Source organism: Megalopta genalis, chromosome 1 (genome assembly GCF_051020955.1).
Source record: "Megalopta genalis isolate 19385.01 chromosome 1, iyMegGena1_principal, whole genome shotgun sequence".
In the NCBI taxonomy this organism is placed as follows: Eukaryota; Metazoa; Arthropoda; class Insecta; order Hymenoptera; family Halictidae; genus Megalopta; species Megalopta genalis.
Window position 1 is genome coordinate 7725788 of NC_135013.1, and position 25318 is coordinate 7751105.

The 25318-nt window shown below is 32.9% G+C and overlaps 1 protein-coding gene across 1 annotated transcript in view; it reads left to right on the forward strand.

Moving 5' to 3' along the window:
- Positions 1 to 25318, forward strand: part of LOC143259161 (uncharacterized) — a 217426-nt gene that overhangs the window by 126927 nt on the left and 65181 nt on the right. The window lies entirely within an intron of this gene.

The following is a 25318-nucleotide window of genomic DNA, read 5'->3' on the forward strand; positions in this document are numbered from 1 at the left end:
TAATATAATAATAATTATATTAATTTAATATAATATAATAATAAATCGTACAACGCTCGGTAAATATAATAATTACTTAATAATTATTATGTTTACGAAGTAATCTTTATAGAAAACAATGGTCGAGCGTTGTACAATTATAATTAATCTATATAAATTTTGTGACACTTGTATACAATTTAATTCTCTGCTTATTTGCTTCATTTCCTATTGTATTTCTTTATCTATTTATTCTTCGTACATATTTTTATATCCTTACGTTCCACCGTATTCTACATAGAATACATAGAATAGAATATAAAGAATATAAATAGAATATTATATTATATATATATATATATTATTATTATTATTATTATTATTATATATAATAGAATATAAATAGAATATAAAGAATTTGTTTTCCCCATTGACAACGATAAATTGTCATAAATTTGTATAACCCCGTTAGTCCACAGTTTGAAAAAGGTTTCGCCGTCTCGCGAGGGTGTCCGCGCGCATTTCTCCCGGACCGCACGTGTGCCCGTTTCGCGGGCGCACACAGAACAGGAAGACGAAATGGAAGGGAAAGGAAGGGGAAAAAAAGAAGGGGCGGGGTTTGCATGCGCTGTGCGCAGCGAGCGAGCGCGCTCCTGCGTTTCGCGCCCGAATCGGAGGACTCGCGTTCCCGTTCCCGTTCCGCCGCGGTCCGATGTCGCCGGGAGTCGCCTCTTGCCGGTTCAAATAGTTCACCGAAAGGGGCCAGTTTTTCCGCGGGAAACTGGCAAACCGGGTCAGGTGTCAAGTTCCCTCTTTTCAAGAAAATTTTCGGTTTCAATTTCGCACGTTTTCGCGTCGCCTTTGAGCGCCATCCCCCTCCCCCTCCTCCTCCGCCCTTCTCCGGCCGAACACGCAACCGTTTTCTTTGCGCTTCTCGCGAATGTTATACGAGCCGCGGACGCTTCCACTATTTTATCTCGTTCCCGAGAGATTTAACGCTAAACCTGCCGAGCCCTGAAAGCAAAAAAAAGAGGGGATTACTTTAACACGATGAAAAGATTACACTCGTTTGGACGTTTCGGATTCTTTTTTTATTCTAACGCTTGGATCAACCCCCTGGGTATAGATTTATTTGTAAAAGTTATTATGAAGTTATTATAAATGCTATTTTTGAATACGTAAAATAATTCATGCGATTACAAATATTTTCTTTTCCTTTTTTCTTCATTTATGCAACCTGCATAAGTCCTCGTTTGGGACTTTTTAAAAGATATAAAATATTTTAACGACGATTAATGTAAAATAATAAAAAAATATATAAAATAAAAAAAAGAATATAAAATAATAATAATAAAATAATAAATATAAAATATAAAATATAAAATATAAAATATAAAAATATAAAATAAAAAAATATAAAATAAAAAAATAAATAATATAAAAATATAAAATAAAAAAATAAATAATATAAAATAATAAAATATTAATTATATCGTTACACAATTTTTGCACATGCACAAATTTTCCCGAGAAAAATTTAAAAAATAAAATTTGACAGTTAACGGGTTAATCGTTCTAAATTATTTGTCTTCCACGTTTCTGCCGTTTTGCGTTTCGTCTATTCGTTTTTTTTTGTCCAGAAACGCGCGAAGCCCGCCGGTCAGTATAATTAACAATTTCCCCGAGCGCCGTTTTTTCAAAAGAATTCACGTGTCCGGGAGAGAGCTGACGCGCGCCAACCCCGCGTTTATAAATATAAAAAGAGCAAAAATAGTGGTCCATAAAGATTGTCACGAAAATATTTAGAGCAGTCTTTCCGGATAATAAACTGCCGCCGTCTCGTAAATATGCAGTTCGCTTTTTATATTCTTGCAGAGCTTTCACAGTGCCATTCCGAATTTCGAAACTAATGCTCTTATTATCATCATCGGCCGCTCTGTTTCAAAGAGAGCGGGTATAATCGGGATTCGCGTAGCTCGGTCTTGCGTAATTTCTCTCGAAACCTAAAGTGATCCGATCGAAATTGATCGCATTTTTCGTTCATATTAAATTCTTAATATCCATATATTATATTATACTATATTACATTACATCACATTACATTACATATTATATTACATTACATTACATTACATTACATTACATTACATTACATATTACATTACATATTACATTACATTACATATTACATTACATATTACATTACATATTACATTACATATTACATTACATATTACATTACATATTACATTACATATTACATTACATATTACATTACATATTACATTACATATTACATTACATATTACATTACATATTACATTACATATTACATTACATATTACATTACATATTACATTACATATTACATTACATATTACATTACATATTACATTACATATTACATTACATATTACATTACATATTACATTACATATTACATTACATATTACATTACATATTACATTACATATTACATTACATATTACATTACATATTACATTACATATTACATTACATATTACATTACATATTACATTACATATTACATTACATATTACATTACATTACGTTACGTCACCTTACATTACATTACATTGCATTACATTACACATTACATTACATTACATTACATATTAGATTACATTACGTTACGTCACCTTACATTACATTACATTGCATTACATTACACATTACATTACATTATATTATATTATATTATATTATAATATAAATAAAAAAAAACTGTTTAAACCGCGGCGTCGTAAAAATTGCGCAAAAATTGTACGAGCTACAAGACACACTTTCATGCGCATAAAACGCACTGAATCATGTTAAACGAAAACACCGTAGATCGGAGAAGATATTTTTAAAGTTTAAACCGTCTTCGCGAGCGCAAAGGGTTAAATTAAATTAAAATCGCCGAGATATTATTTTCGGTCGATCGGAACGGAACAAGTTTTTATCGGGTTTCTATTGCTCGCGACTGGTGCAGAATATTTTTATTTCGCACGAAGATCGGCGCGGTCCAGCGGGGATCACCGTGCGCACCCGGAAAAGAGGCCGGCCGGGATGGCGCGGGTGCCGCGGGTGAAGTTCGGGTCTTTTCGAAAACATCCGCGACGGTAATGCGGCGTTTAAGGCTACCTGTTATTCCGTGGTGTGTCAGCCTATTTATATCGGCCTAGATTCCGCTTTTACATCGCAAGCCACAGGTACGCGCCCCGAGGAGCGACCGAGAGAGAGAGCGAGAGAGAGCGAGAGAGAGAGAGAGAGAGAGAGAGATTCTCACGATAGGAACGCGATAAATTTACGAGCGCCGATTAATTTTTGCGAAATCGCTCCGTCGCGCCCTCGCTCGGGCCGCGTTTCTTTTCGCGCGAACGCCTTCACACATATACAGTAAAATTCTCACCAATTGACGCTCAGATTGCGCACGAAAATGGACAATTTGGGAGGAGGAGTCGCGATTATTCGAGTCCCGTGGCTCGTTTTTATAATTGTTGACAATCGGTGTAAATATCATATAGTAATTTGTTATTAATTTATATGTTAATTTATATATTAATTTATATATTATTTGTATGTTAATTTATATATTAATTTATGTATTATTTATATTTATTTTTATTTATTATATTTATATTTATTTATATTTATTATATTTATATTTATTTATATTTATTATATTTATATTTATTTTATATTTATTATATTTATATTTATTTGATATCTATTATACTGATTATACTTATATTTATTTTATATTTGTTATATATATTATATTATTTTTTATATTTATTTATATTTATCATTTTTATATATATTATATTTATATTTATTTGATATCTATTATATTTATTATACTTATATTTATTTTATATTTGTTATATATATTATATTATTTTATATATTTATTTATATTTATTATTTTTATATATATTATATTTATATTTATTTGATATCTATTATATTTATTATACTTATATTTATTTTATATTTGTTATATATATTATATTATTTTTTATATTTATTTATATTTATTATTTTTATATTTATTTTATATCTATTATATTTATTATATTTATATTTATTTTATATTTATTATATCAATTAGGAAGAATTTACCGTGCTTACAGCTCGTCAACAACTGTAAATTCGAGCCGCGAGGCTCGAATAATTCGCGTCTCCTCCTCCCAAATTGTCCATTTTTTTCCCCGACCGCCGCCTATGACCGAGTTCTCCGCGCAGAGTGCACGTTACGACCACTGAATCATCGTAACGCCGCGTTATGATCGGCCGGCCTTTTTGTTCCCAGGTTCGCGAAATCGTAACATATCGCGCCGCCGGGGACTCGTTTATCGATGAATCGCCAAGGTTTTAGAAACCAGAGTGCCGCTCCTGGGAAAGAACCTCCTTCGGAGATTGTTTACGCCGGGGTTTGTTCGAACGCGGGCGCGTTCCACGCGTCGAACAGTTTGCGTCATTTTATTCTAGTTTATTCCTCCGCTGTGGTTTCGGTGGTTTATTTATTTGTACGCCACAGAGAGAGAGAGAGAGAGAGAGAGAGAGAGAGAGAGAGAGAGAGAGAGAGAGAGAAGTTTTAAGGACGTCGCGTCGCGACGCGGCGTAAATCCACTTACGGGTCAGAGTCACGGCGGTGGAGGTTTTCGAAAATTTTGACGAGTCTCGTAAAATGTGATTTATACGGGACTAAATGTTAAAAGGTAAGAGGATAGAAATTATAGGGTTGTTCGATTCGAATTTAAATTATCCGAACAATTTATTTGGTCGGTGAACAATAAATTTGGTGGTTGGAAAAAAGATATTGTCAATAAACCATAAATTAGGTCGTCGAAGAATAAATTTTGTTCGTTGAACAATAAGTATCGTCAGTAAACAATGAAATTGGTCATCGAACAATAAATCTGGTTAGTAACAAATAAATTTTGGTTAGTAAACAATGAATTTGGTCATCGAACAATAAATCTAGTTAGTAACAAATAAATTTTGGTCAGTAAAAAATAGATTTGATCATTAAACAATGAATTTGGTCATCGAACAATAAATCTAGTTAGTAACAAATAAATTTTGGTCAGTAAAAAATAGATTTGGTCAGTAAACAATGAATTTAGTCATCGAGCAATAAATCTAGTTGGTAACAAATAAATTTTGGTCAGTAAACAATGAATTTGGTCATAGAACAATAAATCTAGTTAGTAACAAATAAATTTTGGTCAGTAAAAAATAGATTTGGTTAGTGATCAATGAATTTGGTCATCGAGCAATAAATCTGGTTAGTAACAAATAAATTTGGGTCAGTAGAAAATAGATTTGGTCAGTAAACAATGAATTTGGTCATCGAACAATAAATATGATTGGTAAAAAATAAATTTTAGTCAGTAAACAATAAATGTGCTCATCAAACAATAAATTTGCTCGTCGAACAATAAATATGGTTAGTGAAAAATAAATTTTAGTCAGTAAACAATAAATGTGCTCATCGAACAATAAATTTGCTCATCGAACAATAAATATGGTTAGTAAAAAATAAATTTTAGTCAGTAAACAATAAATTTGCTCGTCGAACAATAAATTTGCTCGTTAAACAATAAAGTAAACAAAAATTATGGTCAACGAACAATGAATTTGCTCTCGTTAAACAATAAATATGGTCAGTAAAAAATAACCTTGATCGGCGAACAATAAATTGGGTCGTTGGACAAGAAACTAGGTCGGTAAACAATAAATTGGGACATTGAACAGTGCCCGTGGTTAGTAAACGATCATACTTCTTGTTTTCTCACAGCGAGGAAAATGTGACTTACGTCACTATGATTCTAACCCACTCCAAGGTGATGGAAAGCTACAATGATTTCGCTACGGTGTGAAGATAAATTGAAAATTCCTTATTGACACACAAGGGTTTATGCGATGTAATTTAAATCTCGAGAATTTTCCAGGGGTCGAAGATCGTATCATTCGAGGCAGAGGAATTTTTATATCGTCCATTTTACTCGATTTTTCGCTACAATTCCACCTGTTCAACTCGCGAACGCGATAACATTTTATCGACAGTTAACAGTTGCAGCGTGAATTATTTTAATTGTCGAAGAAAAGAATAGAACAATTTAAAAAAAAATAATTTTTAACGACGCGAGCATGAAAATAGGAATTTTTTATATCGACCATTTTACGCGATTTTTCACTACAATTCCACTTGTTCAACTCGCGAACGCGATAACATTTTATCAACAGTTAACAGTTGCAGCGTGAATTATTTTAATTGTTGAAGAAAAAAATAGAACAATATTTAAAAAAATCATTTTTAACGGCGCGAGAATTTCTGCAAAAGTCAATTCCTTAAAAGAACGAATATGAAATGAAATCTCGAGAATTGTTTAGGGTTGAAAAATCATTTTACTGAAAATAGGAATTTTTTATATCGGCCATTTTACTCGATATTTCGCTACAATTTCACCTATTCAACTCGCGAACGCGATAACATTTTATCGACAGTTGACTGTTGCAGCGTGAATTATTTTAATTGTCGAAGAAAAGAATAGAACAATATTTAAAAAAATCATTTTTAACGGCGCGAGAATTTCTGCAAAAGTCAATTCCTTAAAAGAACGAATATGAAATGAAATCTCGAGAATTGTTTAGGGTTGAAAAATCATTTTACTGAAAATAGGAATTTTTTATATCGTCCATTTTACGCGATTTTTCGCTACAATTCCATCTGTTCAACTCGCGAACGCGTTAACATTTTATCCACAGTTAACAGTTGCAGCGTGAATTATTTTAATTGTCGAAGAAAAGAATAGAACAATTTTTGAAATAATAATTTTTAACGGCGCGAACATTTCTGCAAAAGTCGATTCCTTAAGGGAAAGAATATGAAATGAAATCTTGTGAATTGTTTAGAGTTGAAAAATCATTTTACCGAAAATAGGAATTTTTTATATCGTCCATTTTACGCGATTTTCACCGCAGTCTGCAACCGCTCGCCGTGCAAACGCGATCGAATTTTCTAGCTAGGAGAAGATAAAGAAACTATGTATAACGAGAGATTGCGCAAGGACAAATTGAGTGCTAAGCGAGACAAAGTGCGCGTTTATAAACATACAAGTGCTAACGTAAACACACGATGCGGATGCGCTCGAGAATTCGTAATTTCTTTGCATCCGACCGGCCGCGTTCCGTGTTTCGTTACAATTGTCCCGGCGCGTTTTTAGCACAGAATCTTTGCGCTGGAATAAATTCCGTACTATTTTTGGACACGGCTTTTGAATATTAAGTTATGCAAAGTTCAGACCGGCGTTCTGCAACAGTGTTCTCTATCTAGAGAACCTTACCCTGGCCTGCTTTATTGTTCCACCTTCCCATGTCGCTCGGTACCAGTCGAGGAGACGCGAAGCATTATCAAAAATTAATACAACGCTTCCGGTCTTATTTGGACGCCAAGGAGAGACGAAACAAGCGTTTCGCTTGTTTCGAGGAAAGTTGGAATTCGCGCGAGGATCTGCGACAATCGCAAGATTCAATTTCAGATTTAATTTAGATTCATGCGTTCGGACGAATACGTTTATTTACTAGCTTGCGATGGAGATCTTTGCAATATCAATGATTATAGGATAAGAATTATTGTTCGATTGGTTAATTGACGGTGAATTTGATCGGTTAATTTAAAAAATATTAAACCTGAAATTGTTTCAATTTATTTGAATTATGGCTTGCCCTACGAAAATACATTGCAATGATAAAAATAATAACGATGATAGTGATGATAATAATGACAACAATAATAATAAAAATAAATAATAACAACAATGATAATAGTAATGATGATAAAAATAAATAATAATAATGACAATAGTAATTATAATGAAAATAAATAACAACAATAATAATAGTAATGATAAAAAATAAATAATAATGATAATGGTAATGACAATAAAAATAAATAATAACAACAATGATAATAGTAATGATGATAAAAATAAATAATAATAATGACAATAGTATTTATAATGAAAATAAATAACAACAATAATAATAGTAATTGTAAAAAATAAATAATAATGATAATGGTAATAGCAATGATAATCAAAATAATAATGACTATAGTGATGATAATACAAATAAATAATAATAATAATAATGATAATAGTAATGATAATAAAAATAAATAATAACAACAATGATAATAGTAATGATAATGGTAATAGCAATGATAATCAAAATAATAATGACTATAGTGATGATAATACAAATAAATAATAATAATAATAATGGTAATAGTAATGATAATAAAAATAAATAATAATAACAATGATAATAGTAATTATGATAAAAATAAATAATAATGACAATAGTAATTATAATGAAAATAAGTAACAACAATAATAATAGTAATGGTAAAAAATAAATAATAATGATAATGGTAATAGCAATGATAATAAAATAAAAATAAAAATAAAAATAATCATATTAATAATATCAACGATAATAAAAATAAAAATAATTAACCTAACAATAGTAACGATAATAAGAATTCAAAAAGTTATAATAATAATAGGTGTATAGGATAATGGTAAGGTAATGATAACAAAAATAATAATGATGATAATAAAAATACATAATAATAATGTTAATAGTAACGATAATTCAAATAAAAATACTTATACTAATAAAAGTAGTGACCATAAAAATAGAAACAACTATACTAATAATAGTAATGACAACAAAAATAAAAATAATCATATTAATAATACCAACGATAATAAAAATAAAAATAATTATCGTAACAATAGTAACGATAATAAGAATGCAAAAAATAATAATAATAATAGTAACGATAATAAAAAAAATACCAAAACTGAGAACAATATGATTACAATATACAAATATAATATAATATAATACAAATATTAATTATACCAACGATAATAAAAATAAAAATAATTACCCCAACAATAGTAACGATAACAAAAACGAAAAAATAATAACAATAGTAACGATAATAAAAATAACACCAAAACCGAGAACAATACGATTACAATATACAAATATAATATAATATAATACAAATATTAATTATACCAACGATAATAAAAATAAAAATAATTACCCCAACAATAGTAACGATAACAAAAACGAAAAAATAATAACAATAGTAACGATAATAAAAATAACACCAAAACCAAGTACAATATAATTACAATATACAAAGTCTAGTCCATTTTTCAAAACATTAAAAAATCTTTAAAAGAACGCGACCTCCTCATTCGACCGCGTTCGGAGGTTCCAAAAGCTCCGCGAAACGATGGAAGATCGATTTAGAAAAATATCGCAGGGGCAAATGTCTGCAAACCAGAGTCATCTCGGCCGAGTCCGATGGACATCGACAGGAGTCGCGACGCACATGTTATCGTCCCCGTTCGTCAACCCCGGCCGTTTCCTGGACGATCGCCGAATCGGATCCGATAAATGCCGGGGGGAGAGGGCACCTTCGAACGCGGCGTCGAATTATTTCGAAGGTGGAATCATCCAGGTGTTATTTCGGTCGCGACCGCCGCGAGCGGCTCGGCAAGGCTCGATCGCGGTCCCGTTTTAGCAAACTAGTAGACTCGCGATTTTCTAATATTGATTCGCCGGCCGGCTGGTATACGCAAGACCGGCAGCAACAGCGGAGCAAAGCGGAGCGGAGCGGAGCAGAACAGAGCATCAGCCTGATGCGAGAGAGGCGATATATCCAACGGCGGGTTGCATGTTCGTAAAATGTTATATTTTTCCACGCCGTCATCATCCTTCGCGCATGGCCTACTTGGCTTCGTGTAAAAAGGGCTCGGCTCTAAATCGGGAGCAAGTTTACACTGTGCCCATCTCTCGCTCTAACTTTATCGACCATCCACCAATAATGATGCCTGGCCGACGCCGACGCCGAGCCGCGTCGCGCCGCGCCGCGCCGCGTTTCGCCCTCGTTCCGCGCCGCTTTTCCGCCCGAAAACGCGATCGTTCCGATTCCGGACGCGAACGCCGCCGTTGCCGGGGCTCTGTTCGATAAACCGAGATGAAAGATGCACTTCGCGTGCAACACACTTGCGCCACTTCCACGGAAACCGCGGCTGTGCGCGCGACCGCGGCCGCGGCGGTCGCGTGTCACGGCTCCGCAGGTGCATAATTCCGCCCCGAAAACCTTCGCGAGCCTCCGCCGCCGTCGCGAACTTGTCCTTTCGTTTCTTTTTTTTTTTCTTCTTCGCCCACCTTGCATTGTTTCCCCGACGCGACACGCCTCGACCGCCGCGCGGCCGGACTTTCGCCGGCAATTAAAATATTCGTCGGATCCGTCCGCCGCCGCCGGGAATGACCCCACCGGGGCTTTTTTTCTTTTTTTTTTTCTTGATATTTTTGGCAACGAGGCGTTTTGCGTTCGCTCTCGCCGCGTTCGCTCGCGGGATATTTAACCCCTTAAGCGACCAGACCGTGACAGTCACGGGCTGCCGCAAGGATCGCGTGTTCCTCGATAACGCTTTATTTTTACGAATTTCGTCGATGCGTCGGATGTATGTAATATAATCATGTAATGCAATAGATTTATATGTAATAAATATGATACATGTAATTACATACAATTACGTGTAAAATATGATAATATAATATATAATATAATAATATGATGTATGAATGATATATATAAATTTAATACGTATAATGAATCACATATAATAAATATAGTAGATATAATGTGTAAATGAAATATATAAATATGTAAATACAAAAAATACGTATAAATATATAAATATAATACATATAAATATATATAAATACAAAATACATATAAATATATAAATACAATACACATATAAATACATAAATATAATACATATAACATATAATATAATAATGGAATATAATTTTATGTTATAATAATAATGTAATATATTTAATGTAACAAATAAATTTTCTTTATATTAAATATATTACATTGTTATTATAACATAAAATCAACTTAAATAAAATAAACATAAAATTCACTAAATTAAAAATAACTTAATTCAGATACAAGGGTAACTAAACCCTTTGTTATTATATTATAATATTATTATAATATAATAATGGAATATAATTATATGTTATAATAATAATGTAATATATTTAATGTAACGAATAAATTTTCTTTATATTAAATATATTACATTGTTATTATAACTTATTAACTAAATATTTTTATTATTATTAACTAAATTAATTATTTATTAACTAAATTAAAAATAACTTAATTCAGGTACAAGGGTAACAAAACCCTTTGTTATTATATTATAATATAAAGAAAATTTATTTGTTACATTAAATATATCACATTATTATTATAACATAAAATTATATTCCATTATTATATTATACGTTATATGTATTCTATTTATTAAGGGTAACAAAACCCTTTGTCGTCACAGGAGTAAAGTAAAAATAAATATAAAAATATACAGCGATTTTATCCTATTAATATCCGGACAATTTTTATTTAAAGATTTTTTTATTTTAGAATAAACGATTCGAATTTATTTTTTCAGATGTTAGAAGGATTTGTTGACTAGACAATGGGTTGTCAATTGTTGACAATTATTGACTAGGACTAGACAATGACTGAACTATTTTATTACAATTTTGCTATTACTTGGATTTGCTATTACGAAACAAACTAAAATACTCTCGAAAATTTGAAAAATGCGATTTCATCGAAATCGATTAACGCAAAATCAAATTGCAAGCGTTAAATATTGTAAAAACTGCAAATTGTTCGCACAATTATTGGTAAAACTTATTGTTGTCTTTAATAATTGTCTTTAATCTCCGGAACACGTTTTTTAAAATGTTCGTTACAGGCTCGGATGAAAACGTTAAAAAACGAGAGTCTTTTATTTTGTTTCTAGTTTTTGAGAAGATTGTAAAAACTGCAAATTTTTCGCACAATTATTGCTAAAACTTATTGTTGTCTTTAATAATTGTCTTTAATCTCCGGAACACGTTTTTTAAATGTTCGTTACAGGCTCGGATAAAAACGTTGAAAAAACGAGAGTCTTTTATTTTGTTTCTAGTTTTTGAGAAGATTGTAAAAACTGCAAATTTTTCGCACAATTATTGATAAAACTTATTGTTGTCTTTAATAATTGTCTTTAATCTCCGGAACACGTTTTTTAAAATGTTCGTTACAGGCTTGGATGAAAACGTTAAAAAACGAGAGTGTTTTATTTTGTTTCTCGTTTTTGAGAAGATTGTAAAAACTGCAAATTCTTCGCACAATTATTGGTGAAACTTATTGTTGTCTTTAATAATTGTCTTTAATCTCCGGAACACGTTTTTTAAATGTTCGTTACAGGCTCGGATGAAAACGTTAAAAAACGAGAGTCTTTTATTTTGTTTCCAGTTTTTGAGAAGATTGTAAAAACTGCAAATTTTTCGCACAATTATTGGTAAAACTTATTGTTGTCTTTAATAATTGTCTTTAATCTCCGGAACACGTTTTTTAAATGTTCGTTACAGGCTCGGATGAAGACGTTAGAAAACGAGAGTCTTTTATTTTGTTTCTAGTTTTTGAGAAGATTGTAAAAACTGCAAATTTTTCGCACAATTATTGGTGAAACTTATTGTTGTCTTTAATAATTGTCTTTAATCTCCGGAACACGTTTTTTAAATGTTCGTTACAGACTCGGATGAAAACGTTAAAAAACGAGAGTCTTTTATTTTGTTTCTAGTTTTTGAGAAGATTGTAAAAACTGCAAATTTTTCGCACAATTATTGGTGAAACTTATTGTTGTCTTTAATAATTGTCTTTAATCTCCGAAACACGTTTTTTAAAATGTTCGTTACAGGCTCGGATGAAAACGTTAAAAAACGAGAGTCTTTTATTTTGTTTCTAGTTTTTGAGAAGATTGTAAAAACTGCAAATTTTTCGCACAGTTATTGGTGAAACTTATTGTTGTCTTTAATAATTGTCTTTAATCTCCGGAACACGTTTTTTAAATGTTCGTTACAGGCTCGGATGAAAACGTTAAAAAACGAGAGTGTTTTATTTTATTTCTAGTTTTTGAGAAAAACGTCATCGCGTTTCAAAAAGCGTCGACGATCATCAATCGATCGTCGCTGGTACGCGCACTGTTAACAAATACGGTCGAGTTTTCGGCAAGTGATCGGGTTAAATTCACCGAGATCGCGAAGGAGATTTATTTGTACACGACTCCGAGTTTCATCAGGCTTCGCCCATTAAAGTCCTGATGGAGATAGGACGATTGTTGCTTCGAACCCTTTACGATCCGACGCGTTCCCTCTCTCTCTCTCTCTCTCTCTCTCTCTCTCTCTCTCTCTCTCTCTCTCTCTCTCTCTCTCTCTCTCTCGCGCCAACATATTTAGAACTGTTGAGCAACGCCGCAACCGTGCTCACGTACCATGTAATTGTGGCGTTATTGATGAACGTAACGTAAATCATTTTGTGCTGAACTCAATGTCGAGACTGTGCCTGTACGTTCGAAGAACCAGAAAGATTTCATTTTTTTCTTTTCCTTGTTTTTTTTTTAACGAACCTCCCGGCTGCGTGTTCGATCGACAAAGATCCTCGGAAATTTTTATAGTCTGTCGAGCTCGTGAAATCTTTTTATTTTCGATTTACGCGCAACACGACGAATCCTAAAATCGATCATCGACGAACTGGATCTCCATGAAATCGACGAATCGATGCGAAAACGTTGCACGACTCTTCGAACGAACGAAAACCAGCGATGAATCGGATAAAAAATTATTCAACGCAAAAGTCGTAGAAAAGTTTGTACGACAATGAGTTACGATAATAAAATCGATTCGAAATTTATTGTTTAATAAAGAGATCTAGATTATTTGAAACTGTAGTTGAAACAATTCGCGATCTTTTACGAGAACCGTCAGAAAATGCAGTCCGTCAGATTTCTCTAGATATAGTGATCCTTTGAATAGGATTCTCAATTTGGCCAACAGATTATAGTAACAAAAATTAATTTATTCATTAACGATTTTAATCAATTTTAATGTCAACTATATAATGTTATCGGATGCTAGGATGCTCGGTTTTTGTTTGTATATTTTTACCATATCGTTCTGATTGATATTTTATTATTGTTTGTATTATATTATTATTATTACCTTTTATTATTATTATATTATTATTGTTTCCTTTTATTATTATATTATTATTATTATTATTATTACCTTTTATTATTATATTGTATTATTATCATTATCGCCTTTTATTATATTATTATTATTATTTTATTATTATTATTATTACCTTTCATTATTATATTACATTATTATTATTATCTTTTATTATTATATTATTATTATTACCTTTTATTATTATTTTATGATCATTCCATCATTACGATATCAAATTTTTGCAGAAAATTTAAAACGCCATCTGTCCCATTGACGTTAAACAAATAAAAATAAATGATACAATCATTTTTTTAAATCGTGCAAAATCGTATATTTTCGTTCGCCAAGATTTTCTCGAATTCATAATTTTGGTCCTTCGGATGAATTTCGACATTCGTTCCGCCGTTAATATTTCGCGGTGCAAAAGACGGTCGTAGATTTTCGACATTTGCCGCGAACGCGGTGGTGCCGCGACGCGCGCAATTTTCGTTTGGCGGGGTGGGGGGGGGGGGGGCGGTCGGGGCGAGAAGAGGCCGGTTACCAAAGCGGGGCTAAAATTCGTGGGCCGGGACGAGAACTTGCCTGTCGCGTGTTGCGCGGCGAAAACTAAATTTACCGTCAGCCCGATATACTGTCGCGGGTAGACGCGGTTTTTTCGAGTCGGCTTAGTCAGTCTGGGGTCTGAACGTGAAGTGCAGCGTGCAGCCAGGCGTGCGGCGGGGGCTTTCGTGCGTGGAATAGGCTCAAGGCTGCACCGGTGCAACGCCGAGCAGCTAACTACTCGCGGCGTTACTTGCCTACTGCTCACTGCCGGTTCGCGCGGGCCTGCTACCTGCTCTCCCGATCGGTGATCGATCAATCGGATCTGATAGGGATCGAGAGAACTTGCTGCAAAGAGGCGCTGACGTAGAACGACCGAGTATCCGTCCGGGAGGGATTATATACTCTTCTCTTTGTCGGCCGGCCGGCCGCCGAACATCGAATCGGCGCGGCGGCCGCGCGAACGACGTCCTCCCGCGTCCTGTTCTCCTTTGCCCGATCGTTCCCCGTTTCCTCTATTCGCCTCGACGCTCTTCCTCGGCCGAATCGCGGCTTCTTGCGCAACGCGATGTCCGCCGCTCCCGAACCGCTGCGCAGCGCCGAGCCGCCGTTTTCGAAGTCGATCGAATCGCCGCTGCGCCGCGCCGAGCCGCCGTTTTCGAAGTCGATCGAATCGCCGCTGCGCCGCGCCGAGCCGCCGTTTTCGAAGTCGACCGAACCGCCGCCGCGCCGAGCCGCCGTTTTCGAAGTCGATCGAACGGACTGTGCCCGTTCGCGAACATTTCGATGAATCGTAATTTAATCGTCGATGTCGTTGAATTCCACTTAAATTACAAATAATTTTACATTGATAAGGCTTAGAATTTTCTTCATTATTTAGTGAACGTTTCTTGCGAATAAAGTTATTATCATAGGTAAGGACTATATATATAAAATATATGGTTCAAAATTTCTAAAAATGAGGCTTCTATTTTTTTTATTGTTTGATGAACGTTTCAACTGAGTATGGTTATTATTATACGTAAGAGCTATATCTAATGTTCTCTTAACAAATATGACTGTTTAAAATTTCGAAAAGTGAGGCTTCTAATTTTGTTATTGTTTAATGAACGTTTTGTCTATGTAATGTTATTATTTTTTAATTCGTAATTTTCATTCAATTTTAATTCAATATAATTGATCCGTAATTTTAATTCATTATAATTGATGATCCGTAATTTTGATTCAACAACATCGTAATTCGTAATTTTGATTCAATAACATCGCAATTCGTAATTTTGATTCAATAATATTGTAACTCGTAATTTTGATTCAATAATATTCTAATTCGTAATTTTCATTCAATAATATATTGTAATTCGTAACTTTAATTAAAATATATCAGAATTCGTAATTTAATCAAATTCATTATATATATAACATACAGAAATGTTGTACTACACCGTAATCCTTTCACTTCCATATAAATTGATGAAGGCAGTTCAAATTTTTCATAAGAATCACGAATTAAACAATAATTTTCTTGTTCCTCGAACAATATACGGACCAAACACTTGAACCATTAAAAAGTTGCAAATTCGTATTTTAATTATAATTATTGTATATTGTATTCTATAATTATTATTATATACATAATATATGCAAATAATATATAATGTTATTATATATAATTATTATGTATACTATATACAATATTATTATAATAATAATTATTATTATATATATATATAGTATATATTATTATAATAATAATAATTATTATATATATATAGTATATATTATTATAATAATAATAATTATTATATATATATAGTATATATTATTATATATTATTGTATATAATTGTTATGTATATAATATACAATATTATTATATACAATTATTATGTACTGTATCTTAAAAGCATTCTGCAACAGCGAACGCGCGCTTCACGGCACCGAGAACAATTGCAAAAGCAATTACCGGCGGCGAACCATCCACGAGAACTCTAAATCCCTTCGGTAGCAACGTGACCGAACGCTAATCTCGGTTCTCGATGAAAGTGTTCTAGCGAGAACGCGACGATACCGCTTATCCGTCCGATATCAGGGGAAACAGATCTTATTGTTCCGTTAAGACGACTATCATCGATTCTACCTTTGCTCGTCGTGAACACGAGATGAGTCATCACCGATCGACGATGATTTTCCTGGGATCATCGTAGTCGATCCTCGATGCAGTTCGAGCAAGGATCGCATCATCGCGAGAATAGAATTCTGCCTTGAATTTGTGACAGTGGTGGTCGTCGTGTCGATGGACACTCTATTACGAATATTTCGATCGATACTGGTTGCGAATCGGTGCGGGTTGATGATCAGTAAGTACAACTGAAACTTCGATCTGCGATTAGTCAATTAGCGGACTAATTGCAATCTTTATCTCAAAATGTAACGTTCTTAAATGAATTTAGGTACATTATCAGCGTTCTTAGATCGATTGAAAATTATGCATTCTCCAAGCTATTTTAATTAATTATCAGCTGTTTCGATTAATTGTGAGCTGTTTCGATGAATTATGAGCTGTGTCAATTAGTTACGAGCTATTTCAATTAAATATAAGCTATTTTAATCGATTATAAGATATTTTAATCGATTGTAAATTGTTTTAATTAATTACGAGCTGTTTCAATTAAATATAAGCTATTTTAATCGATTGTAAATTGTTCTAATTAATTACGAGCTGTTTCAATTAAATATAAGCTATTTTAATCGATTGTAAATTGTTTTAATTAATTATAAGCTGTATCAATTAAATATAAGCTACTTTAATCGATTATAAGATATTTTAATCGATTGTAAATTGTTTTAATTAATTACGAGCTGTTTCAATTAAATATAAGCTGTTTTAATCGATTGTAAATTGTTTTAATTAATTACGAGCTGTTTCAATTAAATATAAGCTATTTTAATCGATTGTAAATTGTTTTAATCAATTATAAGCTGTTTCAATTAAATATAAGCTACTTTAATCGTTTATAAGATATTTTAATCGATTGTAAATTGTTTTAATTAATTATAAGCTGTGTCAATTAAATATAAGCTACTTTAACCGATTATAAGATATTTTAATCGATTGTAAATTCTTTTAATTAATTATAAGCTGTTTCAATTAAATATAAGCTACTTTAATCGATTATAAGATATTTTAATCGATTGTAAATTGTTTTAATTAATTATCATAAGCTGTTTGGGGATGATATAATTAATTAAAACAACTTACAACCGTTTAAAATATCTTATAATCGATTAAAGTAACTTATATTTAATTGAAACAGCTCGTAAATAATTGACACAGCTCATAATTAATTGAAACAGCTCACAATTAATCGAAACAGCTGATAATTAATTAGCTGTTTTGGGGATGATACAATTAATTAAAACAACTTACAACCGATTAAAATATCTTATAATCGATTAAAGTAACTTATATTTAATTGAAACAGCTCGTAATTATTTGGCACAGCTCATAATTGATCGAAACAGTTCACAATTAATCGAAACAACTCATAATTAATTAAAATAGCCTCGAGAGTGCATAATAAGCTGTTTCGGGATGATTCGTTATTAGATCTTAGAAAATGCACTTTGGATGTCATCAAACGCGCTTCAGATTTCATCGAACGCAGTTTGGACGCAGCTTCAGCCACGTTTCGTATAAGTAACGACGCGATGGCTGGAATAATTTGTATCGCTGTTCCAGCCGATTGTAATATTTGGATAGACTTTCACGGTATCGTTTTAAGAAATTTAACAATTTAAATGTCAACGGTTATTTTCAGTTTAGACACGCGTTCAGAGAACACGAGTATCGTGGCAATTGTGAATTAAGAAATTATTAAATGGAGGGTCTCTAACTAAATATGCAATATTTATGAGCGAATTAATCCGAAAGAAATTGCATCGCTTAATAAAATCACGATCGTTTTACCTGCGTAAGCAGAAGAATACCTCGTTGTGAACATTTTTATACTTTAAATAAGCTGGAAGGCATGTATCGTGACAATTATCAATTCAGAAATTACGCGAAGAGTCTAGATAAAATTTATATTCACGAGCTAATCAAACAGAGACAGAATTTATACTACTTAATAAGTCCTACTATGCTTGATAAGTTTCGTTTAAACGAAATGTATAAGCGCAATTAAAAAAAGAAAAAACTGTCACGGAGAAGGAGGAATTCATCCCTCGAATTAACCCTTTGCGGACGAAGCCGTTCGACGGGTATTGCGTCGCTGTGGACGACAGGTATTGGATATAAAATAAAAATGTTACAAGATATAATTATATTATTATAAGATTATAAATATGTGGAAAACTTTGCTGGTTTCTCTGGTAGCGACACGGAAAGACTGACTCGTCGAACCGAAATTCGTTCTGAACCTACGGTTAAATTAATAAATTTATATTAATAATTAACACTATGCCGTCCGCAGATCTTAGATATGATACTTTTGTTTGACGCCGGCATAATAGCTTGGAAATTTGGGATTTTAAAAAAGATCTCGAAGATGGCGGTAATATAAATTCCTAAAATTAAGATAAGTCGTCCAAGAATTTTCGTGCTTAATTCTTAGTTAAATAAGCACGATGCTATAGTTAGTTTGCCGCCTTTTAACACGCAAGAAATATAGTTCAAATGTTATTTCAGTTTTTTAAAATGCCACCAAAGTGGTACCACCGGACGGCATAGTGTTAATAAATTAATAAAAAGAGAAACGATAAAAGGACTTGGACAGCTATTTGCCGACACTCGTTCGCAAAGGTTTAAAATTGCCGAAATAATTATTGTCGTTCGCTAATGATCTCGTTGCAAAGATAAGTAGGTTAAATGCGAAACGTTAAAAGCATTAAAAAAAAAAAAGAAGAATTTCAAAACGCTGCAGCGTTACGTTCGACTCGTCGAAATGATTGTAAAACGAAATAATTGTCTACAATTGTCTAAGCCTCTGTTTCTTGCAATTAACCGTTTGGCTGCTGACGTATCTTTTCGGACATATACCGAAACTGCGGCACTAATTGCGCGCGTATGAAAAAAAAAAATGTAAAACACTTTTCATACAATGAACTCATTGGTATTTTGCTTTGCAACAACAAAAATTAGAAAATAACACTTATTTACATAAATCTGTTTTAATTAATTTTGCGAATAATATTGGTAATAAGCACAAATTCTAGTGATTTAGAGCAGCGTTATTACGCTCTCTGCACTCTTAATAAATAAATGTCTTAATAATATATATATATATATCTTAATATAATAATATAATAATATATTATTATATTATAATATATATTATATTTTTATATATAATATAATAATATATTATTATATTATAATATATATTATATTTTTATATATAATATAATAATATAATAATATAATATAGATATAATAATATAATAATATAGCGCTCCTGTTTTTTTTATTATTAAAATATGTATTAGATATATATTATTATATTATAATATATATATATATTTTTATATATTACTATTACTATATATAGTACTATATATAGTAATAGTAATAGTAATAGTAATATATATTACTATTACTATATATAGTACTATATATAGTAATAGTAATAGTAATAGTAATAGTAATATATATTACTATTATATTATTATTATATATATTATACTCTATATTATATATATATAATATAATAATATAATAATAATAATAATATATATCTAATATATATCTCAATAATTAAAAAGAAAACAGGATCGCTACCATGCTCTTCGCATTGTTGGCACAATATAAAAAGAGCGCGACAGCGCTCCTCCTGAGCAGTCAAACGGTCAAACTCGAACGTTTATTCTGCATAAAAATTCGCAGTCCGGTCGTGACGAACGTTCATGGGATCGGTCGGAGCGGCGCGAGAAACCCGGCGTGGAATCCGAATGAATCGGGCAGCGAATTAATTCGAACGGGATCGCTCCGGGTCCCCGGATGGGCCCCCGAACGGCCCCCGCCCGGATGGTGGCCCTCGGATGGCCCTCGGATCGGCGCCGAACGGAAACAGAGGTTTCGTTCCCGGGTAAGAGCGTTTCGAAAGAAAGAAAGCCGGCAGACAATGCTCTCTCCCGACCGGTTTCATTCCTCGGCCGTAGGAGAGCCGATCGCGTATCACGCGCTGGGAAACGTTTTAAAGCTCGAACCAGCAACTGTATGGTTACTAGACTGGAATTCCGCTCGGGTATACACGGGCGCGGGGAACGCGGGCCGGTTCTCTTGCCGGCCAATTAATGCACGTCGAATGGTAAGAAGTGCATTACGCACTTGCACTCCCATGGCGCGGCGCGGCGCGGCGCGTCCGCGCGCAGAGGAATTATAATATCGCGTGCGAAACGATGGAGAGCGAGCCGGACGACGATATCTCGCTTTGCTGCATGATTCTTCGGGTTTTCGATCGTCTCGTGACGAAATCGTGGGCGGAGCAGAAGACAACGGTACAGTTAGCGAGCTCGAGTCTGCTGGCCACTCGTCTCCTCTCGTTGCCGGTCTCTCCCTCGATACGCCGCTCGATTTCCGTGCAAAAAGTGGCAAAAGAAACGTAATAAGCCACACGTGTTTAATCGGCTACTAGCGAACGAATTGTGCGTTATAGGGATATTTGTTAAAAGCGATGTTTTTCAGAGTTTTCTGTGGAAGTCGACCGATGCGCGTCGCATCGCGGTTACCGAGTCGCTGCGGCTCGTCCATGAAAATTAACCCTTTGCACTCGAAGCTCCGATAAAATTGTTGTATCACGTTCCAAAATGATTTTTATGTTAACAAAGCTTGGATTTTAAAAATTGTTGCAAGCGCAACTGTTGTTACGAGTCATCGCAGGACTCAATTTTCATGTGCGTAGAATGCACTTTGTCGTACAAAATGGAAATACTATAATATAATAATAATAATATATAATAATATAATACTATAATATAATAATAATATATAATAGTATAATACTATAATATAATAATAATATATAATAATATAATACTATAATATAATAATAATATATAATAGTATAATACTATAATATAATAATAATATATAATAATATAATACTATAATATAATAATAATATATAATAATATAATACTATAATATAAGTCAGAAAAATTGGTTTAGATTTATAATTAAAATGGTTTCGAGTGCAAAGGGTTGATATGGGAAACTAGTAAAAAACATTAGCATCGACGGTCTCTTATACGTTATAATAGTTCATTTAACGGTTTATTTTAGTTCTCCCTGTAAATAGACCGACGTAAGTGCACTTAACGAAGTCTCAAAGGCATTTACTGAAGTCCGGCGTGCATTTTGCGAAGTCTGAAGTGCACTTTTTAAAGTCTAAAGTGCATTTTCCGAGGATTGAAGTGCCCTTTCCGAAGTCTAAAGTGCGCTTTCTGAAGTTTAAAGTGCGCTTTCCAAAGTCTAAGGTACGCTTACTGATGTCTAAAGTGCATTTTGCAAAGTCTAAAGTGCGCTTTCTGAAATCTAAAGTGCATTTTACGAAGTCTGAAGTGCGCTTTCCGAAGACTAAAGTGCGCTTTCTGAAGTTTAAAGAGCGCTTTCCGAAGTCTAAAGTGCACTTTCCGAAGACTGAAGTGCGCTTTCCGAAGACCGAAGTGCGCTTTCTGAAGTTTAAAGTGCGCTTTCCAAAGTCTAAAGTACGCTTTCTGAAGTCTAAAGTGCATTTTGCAAAATCTAAAGTGCGTTTTCTGAAATCTAAAGTGCATTTTACGAAGTCTAAAGTGCGCTTTCTAAAGTTTAAAGTGCGCTTTCCGAAGACTAAAGTGCACTTTCTGAAGTTTAAAGTGCATTTTGCGAAGTCTAAAGTGTGCTTTCCGAGGTCTAAAGTAAATCTTGCGAAGTCTAAAGTGCGCTTTCCAAAGTTTAAAGTGCGCTTTCTTAAAACTAAAGTGCGCTTCCTGAAGTTTAAAGAGCGCTTTCCAAAGTCTAAAGTACGCTTTCCGAAGTCGGAAGTGCACTTTCCGAAGACTAAAGCGTGCTTCCTGAAGACTGAAGTGCGCTTCCTAAAGTTTAAAGTGCACTTTCCTAAATCTAAAGTACGCTTTCTGAAGTTTAAAGTGCATTTTCCGAAGTCTAAAGTGTGCTTTACGAGGTCTAAGGTGCATCTTGCGAAGTCTAAAGAGCGCTTTCCAAAGTTTAAAGTGTGCTTTCGACAGTCTAAAGTGCACTTTCCAAACTCTAAAGTGCGCTTTCCGAAATCTAAAGTGCGCTTCCTGAAGTCCGAGATGCGTTCGACGAAGTCGAAGCCATATTCCAATTAGCAGAGTCGAAAGCGCCATTTTCCAAGGGGTCGCGATAGAATCGTAGAAAACGCGAAGCTCCGTTGATTCGTGCCGCTGAGAACCGGCCACGTAAACGTGTCGACCGGCAAGAAATTATTGGAGCAGTCGGGCGCGCGGCATTAGCTGCGCGATCGCGTACGGCGTATACAATGCTTAAGTGATTCTTGCCGGCGGTTTCGTTGGCCGGTCTGCCAATTGCGGCACGAATCATTCGACCCGTATAGTTGCTGGAACAAATAGAACGACTGCAGAAGACCGTGGGGTGACAAACGGAAGTGCACTTGAGCGCTGAATGCCGGCGGTTTGGGAACGGGCTGGTGCTGGCACTTCGCTTGGACATTCGGAACGGGATCTTCGTCGCCGTTTAAAAGAAACAACCATTTTTAATGAGCCGTCCAATCCAATCGCGCGATACGTTTCGCACGGCGCTCTGCGAGGACTCGCTTTACGTTGTCTGAATTATTTCGGCGTTGCTACAAAATTTATAGTATATACCATATACCGTATACAGTATATATATATATATATATATATATATATATATATATATATATATATATATATATACATATATTAAATAATAATATACTATAATAATAATAATATACTATATATGACAATAAAATATTTAATATATATATTATATATTAAATAATATATAATAATATATATATAATTATTTCAGCGTTGCTACAAGGATTATGGTATATAGTATATATGGAACATGGTATATACCATAAACCTTGTAGCAACGCTATATATAATAATAATATAATAATAATAATAATAATAATAATAATAATAATATTATAATAATATATATAATATATATATTAAATATTATTATTATTATATATATATGGTATGTAGTTTATGGTATATGGTCGTTGAATTCGTCTCGACACTGGCTGGAATATTATTTATAATAAATATATATGTATAATATATATATATATTTATAAAATTCAGGTTACCAGCGTTTTGTCGGAAATGAAATTTTTGTTCGCAAGTTTTTGCATTCTAATTTGAGGAAGAGCGAATTGCTCAGCGTTTCAGAATACAATAACATTCGTTTTAAGAATATTCAGCGTTTCAAATTTGCCGAATCTGACGAAACTTGCTTGAACGGGGTTAATTCCGGTATTCGTTGAACGCGTCGCTCGCAAAATCACGGATTCGATATTGCGAAACCCATTCTGCTTTTAAGCACTAAAGAGCAGAGATTATGTTCGATTTTCTAGGCTATTTATGGCATTATAATAGTCACGCAAGTGTGACCGCGGTTCCTCGGCGAGGATCGAAGCGTCACGTGGTTACGTCGCTACGGCATACTAAATTGTATTAAACTACCTAATTAAAATTCTATTGGAAATTCCTCGTAACCTGAATTTCTAATAAAAATTCATCACAGCTGTAGCACGTAGCTTAAATTTTTAATAAAAATACATCATAACTTTCAAATGTCTAATGATAGATTCGTTGTAACTTAAATTTCTAAAGAAAATCCGTTGTAACCTAAATTTGTAATAAAAATACATTGTAACTTATATTTCTACTGAAAATACATTATTAATTAATTTTCTAACAAACATTCGTTACAACTTAAATATCTAACGAAAATACATTATGACTTAAATTTCTAATAAAATTAGATTATAACAAACATTTCCAATAAAAATTCGTTACAATTTAAATTTCTAAACAATATTCATTGTAACCTAAAACTCGAATAAAAATTCATTGCAATTTAAATTTCTATAAAAAAATTCATTGTAACCTAAAATTCGAATAAAGATTCATTGCAATTTAAATTTCTATAAAAAAATTCACTGTAACCTAAATTTGTAATAAAAATACATTGTAACTTATATTTCTACTGAAAGTACATTATAAATTAATTTTCTAACAAACATTCTTAAAACAACTTAAATTTCTAACGAAAATACATTATGACTTAAATTTCTAATAAAATTAGATTATAACAAACATTTCCAATAAAAATTCGTTACAATTTAAATTTCTAAACAATATTCATTGTAACCTAAAACTCGAATAAAAATTCATTGCAATTTAAATTTCTATAAAAAAATTCATTGTAACCTAAAATTCGAATAAAGATTCATTGCAATTTAAATTTCTATAAAAAAATTCACTGTAACCTAAATTTGTAATAAAAATACATTGTAACTTATATTTCTACTGAAAGTACATTATAAATTAATTTTCTAACAAACATTCTTAAAACAACTTAAATTTCTAACGAA